This window comes from Salmo trutta, chromosome 8 (genome assembly GCF_901001165.1).
Source record: "Salmo trutta chromosome 8, fSalTru1.1, whole genome shotgun sequence".
Taxonomy (NCBI): domain Eukaryota; kingdom Metazoa; phylum Chordata; class Actinopteri; order Salmoniformes; family Salmonidae; genus Salmo; species Salmo trutta.
This window is the reverse complement of record NC_042964.1, coordinates 44,946,282-44,955,023: the sequence shown is the minus strand read 5'-3', so window position 1 is coordinate 44,955,023 and position 8,742 is coordinate 44,946,282.

Below are 8,742 nucleotides of genomic sequence, written 5' to 3'. Positions count from 1 at the left end.
CTGTAACTGGATAACAGGCAGAAATGTGTTCTTCTGTAGATCTATAGTGTAAGGTCATGATCACATGCTGTAGGCTATAGGTTGAGCAAACATTGATGCAGTTCATGTTTCTTTTTGTAACTCGCCCATTGTGTGAACTTAAGACTTCATTTTGGTAACCATGACATCTCATTATGAGACACAGGGAAAATATCGATATGTCTGAAAGCTCTTTTTGTTATAGAGTTTGGCACTCTGAAGCTCTGGCGATACTATAAACTCATTTTATAATTCCAAATGGTTCTGGGAGTGTTGAGTCGGCCTCTTTGGCAGAGAGACTGCTGTCTGGCTACTGGCTCTGTTTCGGCCCAGCAAATCAAAAACAGACTCGACTAAAGAGCAGATTGTGCACCAAACACATTTGTACTCATACTATAGTAAAGGAGTGTTACAGAGTAATGACTACTTAAGATGAGGAGAAAGCACATTTTTATTTGCCATATAGTGTATTTCGAGACAAAGTGAAGTGTCCATAGAATTATGGAACAACATTGTATCAGTCACACATATACACAGTTACAGTACTAACAAGCGTTAATGCTGCTTTCCAAGCATAAAGCAACAAGATATCCAAAAAAGCTTACTGTACTTACTGGCTTATTAATCTGTTATTGCATATGTTATTCCGCTACAGTTAGAGAGGTACAAGGCCTGTGTAATATCTGCAAGACTGGGAGCTTAGCAGTGTTTCCCATAGAAAGTTAGCCATGGGGCAGAGAGAACATTTTACAGTTTTAAAGCTATTTTCCTGCAATTCAACACATTATGTCATGGGGCTGATGGATGAGAGAAAAGAATTGCAGTTATAAAGCAAATTTCCTCCAATTCTTCTACACATTTTACCATGAGGCTGAGAATAAAACAATTTCAGTTTTAAAGCTAATTTTCTGCAATCTCCATAGACAAACATTGGCAGTAGAATGGCCTTACTGAAGAGCTCAGTGACTTTCAACGTGGCACCATCATAGGATGCCAACAAGTCAGTTCGTCAACATTTCTGCCCTGCTAGAACTGCCCCGGTCAACTGCAAGTGCTGTTATTATGAAGTGGAAACGTCCAGGAGCAACAACTGCTCAGCCGCAAAGTGGTAGGCCACACAAGCTCACAGAACGGGGCCGCCGAGTGCTGAAGCATGTAGCGCGTAAAACTCGTCTGTCCTCAGTTGCAACACTCACTACCGGGCAGTGGAAAAACCTTCTCTGGAGTGATGAATCACGCTTCACCCTCTGGCAGTCTGACGGACAAATCTGGGTTTGGCAGATGCCAGGAGAACGCTACCTGCCCGAATGCATAGTACCAACTGTAAAGTTTGGTGTAGGAGAAATAATGGTCTGGGGCTGTTTTTCATGGTTTGGCCTAGGCTCTTAGTTCCAGTGAAGGGAAATCTTAATGCTACGGCATACAATTACATTCTAGATGATTCTGTGCTTCCAACTTTGTGGCAACAGTTTGGGGAAGGCCCATGCCCCTGTGCACAAAGCAAGGTCCATCCAGAAATGGTTTGACGAGATCGGTGTGGAAGAACTTGACTGGCCTGCACAAAGCCCTGACGTCAACCCCATCGAACACCTTTGGGATGAATTGGAACGCAGACTGCGAGCCAGGCCTAATCACCCAACATCCCTGCGCGACCTTACTAATGCTCTAGTGGCTGAATGGAAGCAAGTCCCCGCAGCAATGTTCCAACATCTAGTGGAAAGCCTTCCCAGAAGAGTGAAGGCTGTTATAGCAGCAAAGGGGGGACCAACTCCATATTAATGCCCATGATTTTTTTTTACAGATTGCCTGCAAAAGAAAGGCTGATTAGAAAACAAACTTGTTTACAGTGATCGGAAGTTGCCAATAGTACTTCCCCAGAGGTTTGTGCGGAGCTGAGAGATCCGGGAATTGATTGATTGCTTTCTTCTGAGATGTTTCTTTGAGCGAGTGCTTTAATCTGATCCATTGTGAGTTTTAATGGGTGTTCTGTCCCTACATCCTAAACTCCTACCATTGAAACACAGCAGATGTCATATAGATGTATGAATAGAAGTGTACAAATAGTTTGTGTATTTTGCCAATAAGTCAAGACAGTTCATGTTGAAGTCAGGAGCCCTGACATGATGAGGCATTATAAGCTACCTCAAGTAGAGGAGCTTTTGTGGATTTTGCAATGAAAACCTTTATGATCAAGTTAAGAACCTTCAATTTTAAGGTGCTACTCACAGGATATTTTGTTGTTGAATTTTAGCATTGTAATTTCAGAAAACGTCCATAATACATCTGGCGCTAATAGTGGGAGGATAGTGTTTCACATTATCACTTACCTGCCAGTGTTGTGATTGGCTGTGATATTTACCTAGTGATTTGTCCCGCCGGAGCGGCATCTGTTGTCAAACTGAGAAAGCTTTTCTGACTTTGTGGTTGTGTTATTATGTGTAAATCATTAATTTCCTGGTTGCTAAAATTCGACATTATTTGCTCAATTTCAGTTTTTGTGAGAAAAGAAGCACTGAACAGTGTAGGGAATCATTGTACCATCATTGTGAAATATCTTTCTGCGAACTCTGGTCTACCAAAACTGCTGTTTGAAGTTGGTGGTCCACCAGCTTCAAACAGCTGTAAAAACGCTATTTTTGTTATTGAAAAGATATTTCACAGTGATTTAGATGTTACAATGATTCCCTACACTATTCAAATTGACCGAACAGTCCACTAGATAACACAGCCACAAAGTCAGAACGGCGTTCCCAGTTTGACAACAGATGCTGCTTCGGCGGGAGAAATCAACAGGCGAATATCGCAGCCAATCACAACACTGGCTGGTAAGTAATACTGTGAAACACTATCATTGCACTGTTAGCGCCAGATATATGATTGACATTTTCAGAAATTACAATGCAACAATTCTAATATATCCTGTGTAACACCTTTAATTGAGGCATGGTGAGCTATTTGTAAGCTAGCTCAAGGAGAGGTGCATTTAAAGTAATACTCCCCCAAACTCATTCCCTCACAAACAATACCTCAGCTAGCACCTCTCTAGCCAAGCAGCTGTGTTCTCCTCCTCGTTTTTCTCCTCCTCGTTTTTCTCCTCGTTATTAGAGGGTGTGAGGTAAGCTTGGCCGATCGAGAAGTAGTTCCCCCCCTCGTTCACTTCGAAAGCCTGTTGCCATGGCGAGGAGAAGTTCCGTCATACATTGAATGGGCAAGTTAATACCACAACAGCACTTGCTCGAAGCGAGTGTTTCCGTTGCATGCGTGTTTCAACGCTGTGTGGGGCCAGAGATTGAGAGAGAAGAGGCAGAATGCCAGGCTGGTCTCTCTGAAAGGCCCTTTGTGTGAAAACCTAATGCACAATGGACAAACACTTTCCTTGCTTATGAATACAGATTGTGAATCTATACTTGAGAAGTTAAGTGGCAAGTAAGTCAAGGTAACAGTGGCCTCCATTTCGGGTCAAGTCCATCGTTCTATATTCATGTATGTGAACATACAAGAACATTTAAATGATGTTTATTCAAGACGTACTGTAGACGACGTCAGCATGTCTTCCATTCTCTATTATTACTTAGTTGTCAATACAATTCAACTCTCACCAAGATAACAACACCATCCATTCTACATGGATATTCATCGATGAAACTTTCTCTGGGTCAAGTTCACGGGCCTGTGTTTATGTGTGTATGAACATCCAGGACAATTAATGCGTTTTAATGGGAACGGCATGGCCTTCAAAACCCAGACATTCCAGTGAGCAGCTTTCACTAGGCCACTAATGACATAGCTGGTGCGTTTTATTTCACCATAATGGTTTATCAGACTGTGAATTCGGCACTCTCGCCTCCTCGACCGTGAAAAGTAGCCATCGATGCCAGCAGTTAGTGCACTGCCAGGGACAGTGTGTGTGTGTGTGTACACGACTCAGGAGGTTTACTCTAGTTACGAACCCAATGGGACGGGATTCCTGCGGAGTGATTAGCATACGAATGCTGTGCCGCACAGCGCTACTCCGATTGGCCCAAAAAAAGGTCACTTCCCACAGTACTTTTGGCTCGGAACTTGATTGTTCTCTTTTTTCGATGGACTGTCATTGCAGTTACAGCTTTATTCACATGAATAAAGATGTATAAAGACCCAAATCAATCAACTGTTGAGTTTTTCAACCAAAAGCTCCCAGTCACCTTGAAATGATGAGACCAGTAGAGAAACAGTTTGAAGCCCTTGCTCTGTGGAGTCCATTAGAAATAATTTGTCTTTGTATAAAAAAGAGCATAAGAGCTTTTGCTGAATGACTAAAATGTCAAATGTAAATGTGTCACCCAGATGCAGTCATTCAAAGAGCGCCACTCTTTACTGGCAGTGTAAACCTAGCCACATCAGCCATTTCATTTATTCACTCTGAATGAAACGTCATGTCATTCCTGTTAGCTGCTGAGAGCCTGTTACATAGTTGACCACGAAACGTCAGAGGTCACTAAACCACCTCCATAGGGACACAATGATCTCACCAAGATTTAGTGCCTCAGCCAATCCCTGGAAGGGCCCTTGTTCTGTCAAGACATGCAACGGATTATGGTAATGTCAATGAATCATCGCTGCACTGTCAGTGCTGTAACCATACCATCTGTGAAACACAGCATCCACATTCATCATACCCCAAACACTCTATGAAGTTCTGCTGAAAGAGGACATCTCTTACTTCCTGTGTGATATTGATCACTTATCATAGTTTTATCACACCCATTTAGTAATTATTGAGGTGTGATATGGGTCTGTGTTTCACAGCAGGTCCTTCAGGGCACGCAGGTGTCAGGATATCAATCTAACTGGGTCTAAATTACCGAATTGACGCCCAGAAGAGGCTGGGTTGGTAGGCTTCACACACGTCTTCACATACCTGAATTAATGACGGATGATTAATAACTTGATTTGAAGACATGCCAGACTCAGGAAGCATGCCATCCAGGACTAATGTACACAACCACCAATCTTGGAACTGTCACGCTTACTGATGGGCTAAAGTAGATGTATTCACAAAGATCCAGACTACTGTCAGGTTTGGAGTGATGGTGGGTGTCATTGACAAGTATTAATTAAAATGATTCACTTAAAGATCAAAGCGATTAATTAAAACAATTGTTACAGAGAAAAAGGTATATGAACCTGTTTCGACAGGTAGTCTTCACAAAGCCAATCCTCCTACCCTGTTTTGATACCCAATCCAGCCTCCACCTCCTTCTTACCTAAGGTTGTTTCCCAACATCAGACAGTAGCCTCTCAAGAGACATCACAATCACCTTTAATAGATATTATTTGAATAGTATCTTGTCATATTTCTGCTGTGGTAAATGATTTGACCCAGAGAGGGTAACCTTGTTGTAGTGAGTCAGTTTCCAGCCCTGCTCTGTTCTAATCAAGAGGACTGAGATGAGGATTGAGGCTGAAGGGAGTCTGGGCTTGAGGAAGGCAACAGCCTCGCAGTGTCATGACAAGCTGGCATGGAAACAGTGTGATTTTATAAGGGAAGAGGGTGGGACAGGGACAAAGAAGGGAAGAAGCGGGGAGAGACAAGGGAGGGAGGGAGGGAGAGAAGACTAAAGGGAGAAAATGAGCAAGTAAGTGGAAGGGGAACGAGGGAGAGATTGAGAGACAGAAAGATAAAAGGAAGGAGGGAGAAATGTGAGAGATGGAGGGAGAATGCTGAGTAATGGAAAGAGAGGTGGAAACTGTGTTCGTTTAGCCCCGAGTGCAATTTCCAAATCATTTAGAGCTATGTTTAGGCCTATCTGTGTGCTGTGGAGCGAGGACGAGCCGACCTCGGGCAAAATCTTACCTGCCTGGTCTCACACACACACACACACACACACACACACACACACACACACACACACACACACACACACACACACACACACACACACACACACACACAGAGAGAGAGAAAAGCAGATAATGGAACATTGAAGTTGACACCTCAGAGGATTAGGTGTCTCTACTGTCCAACCAAACGTTATCCCTGGGGTTTGATAGTGAGAAGCTGTAGGTTGACAAAAAACGCAGACTTTTGTGACAACCCCTGATGATCCCAGTACAACACCTATATTAGTGATTACAGGTATAGAACCTTCCTTGATCCACTCAGTCATTTTTAAAGTCCTTAAGACCATCTGGAGGACATGCAGCTGTTTCACTGAAGGTCAAAAATAATGACCTGTTTACAGTTCTCTCCTCTTCTTTCCTCTCCCCATATCCCTCTACCCCTCCTCCCTCTCTCACCATCCACCACTCCTCTTTCCCATCCACCTTTCCATCCCCACTCCCCTCTCCTTTCCACTCACTCTCTTCCCCTCCATCATCCCCCCTCCATTCCTCTCCCCTCCACGCCCCTTTTCACACAAGGTATGATCTCAGTGTTTGTATTCGTGGCCCGAGGCTTCATCCAAGACCTCCACACAGTGCCAAAGACCATGACCCACCCTTCTTTTTCTCTGTCTGACTCCCTTGTCCCCTCCTCCCCCTAGATATGATTAAATGCATAGAGAAAGAATGAATAGAACTGGAGTCCCCATTCAAGTCAATGATTCCTCTTCTATTCATTCTATTTCTATGCATTTAATCCTATCCGATAGGCGAAATCCAGATAGATCACTTTTGAAAAACTGGCCCTGTATTTCAGTTGAACCTTTTCTGACCCTACAAAAAAGTAAGAAACTCAACCAGAATCTGAATCAAAGACAATACAATGGCAGCCATTTAACAAGTCGTTTAACTCAACAAGTAAAAATACCTTTTCAATGTTACCTGCTTTTGTATTTTGAGAATGGGTGTTTTTAGGGTTCAGTTTGTTGGGCTGGTTTCTGAGTGATTTAAGACAGTCGTACTGATACCTTAGTCATGACCAATGTCTATGTGGGTGGTCCTTCTTTCCTTAGCTTGGAGAAGGATAATTGAGATGGGATACGGCTGGAATGCTGTACTTCCCATTAGAGACGAAGTCTTACTAGCTAAAGTTCAGCCATTTTATCAGGTCCCTTTGATCTGAGCCGTGCATGACAGGCTGAGTGGGAGGGAGAGAGAGAGAGAGAGTTAGAGAGAGAGAGAGCATCTTATACTAGCATACTGGCTGAATGCAGGAAGGGCACAGCAGTCCTTTGTAGATGTTCCTTGTTCTATCATTCATCAGATCTGCTCTCTGTTTCTACCCTCTATACAATCATTCATCAACGACCATATGCCCACACTCTGAGATCTCTGCAGCATGTGTTGTTGAAATAATTCAATGTTGTTGATGTAATTCATGGCTGTTGATACAGTGTAGTTCTTAGAGGGGGAGTCTGGAGACGTCACCATTCATGTATGCTTTATGGAGCTAGTAGAATTCATTGACTCTGGTCATCGTTGGTCTGTATACCATTAACACTATGGCTTTAGATCAGTAGATAGCATGAACTTTGCAATGCTTTGCCTGTCCCCAGGCCATAAAGGGGCAATCCACAGTTGAAACAATAAGGTTGTATAGTGTTTGTTTACATTTACTTTGTTTCCAAACATTTGAGTAAAACAAGCTTATATTTTGGGTTCTGATGAGGTACAACAGTAGAACTAAGGTCAATAAGGCATTTCTAAGTTATCTTCTTCAAGAATCAATAGGTACATATCATATATACATATTATAAGTCCTTGTTAAATGTACAGTATGCCTCCTTCAATGCATCCTTCTAGCTTTTCCCCGCCACACAGCGACCAATGAAAGGACTGGATGGGTGGAAGCAATGTTTCCTCCAATTAGCTTTAAGTGATCCAGTTCCATCATTTCTGTAATGATGCTTGTGAAAACGTTCTATGAACCAAAGTTGTATAAAGCATTATGAATTTGTAGTGCCTTATCGATCACACCCATGACGCATTCATAACAGCTGTAGGCTGTTGACAACAACCTACAGGTCTTCAAATGCATTCATTATGTCATAGTCATATTTCTCTGTGTATTCATCTCTGTACTGTAGAAAGTATTGTTGAAAGCTCTCCGTCTCTCTTGCAGTCTTTGTTGTAAGTGTAACTAAGTAGAGCCAGTCCAAGCGACACAGAGCTCTAAAGTGCTCAGCTCCGACTGCACCTCACTGGTCTGGGGCAGTAATCTGAACTATTTCAAGAGTATTAAATCTTTCACTTTAGCCTTTGGACTAAAATAACACACACGCCAGGGTGGTTAGTGTGACATGCTAGTCAGACAGACCAACCCTGAGCCCAGCCGGAGGGGGAAATTATAGACCTAAAGTAGATGTGACACATGGAGGGTAAACCAGGGGATGGGAAGAACTAAGAACTACGATCCCCCTCCTCTTCCTCCTAATTGGAACGGTCCCCTTGTCCCTTTTGGTTAAGTGTAAATAAGTAAACCGACCCAATCAGGAGATTGGGGGTGAAGGGGGAGGGTGGACTGAATGCTTGTGCGGGATTCAACAAAGGCAGAGGGGTAGTCGGCTGTGTTAAATTAGTTTGAATTTCACCAAAGTAAAGAAAGAGAGAGGGAGAGGGAGAAAAATGGAAGAATGAACGTTAGTGAGAGGAAGGCAGAGAGTAGCTGGCGTTTTTGAACTGAGCTCTGGAGGACCTATCATTACCAGATGGTACTGAATGGGAGCCTGCCAGCCTAGTCACTGCTTATTGCCTTAACTCTGCCTCTCTCTCTCCCTCCATTTCTCTCTCTCCCTCCTTTCT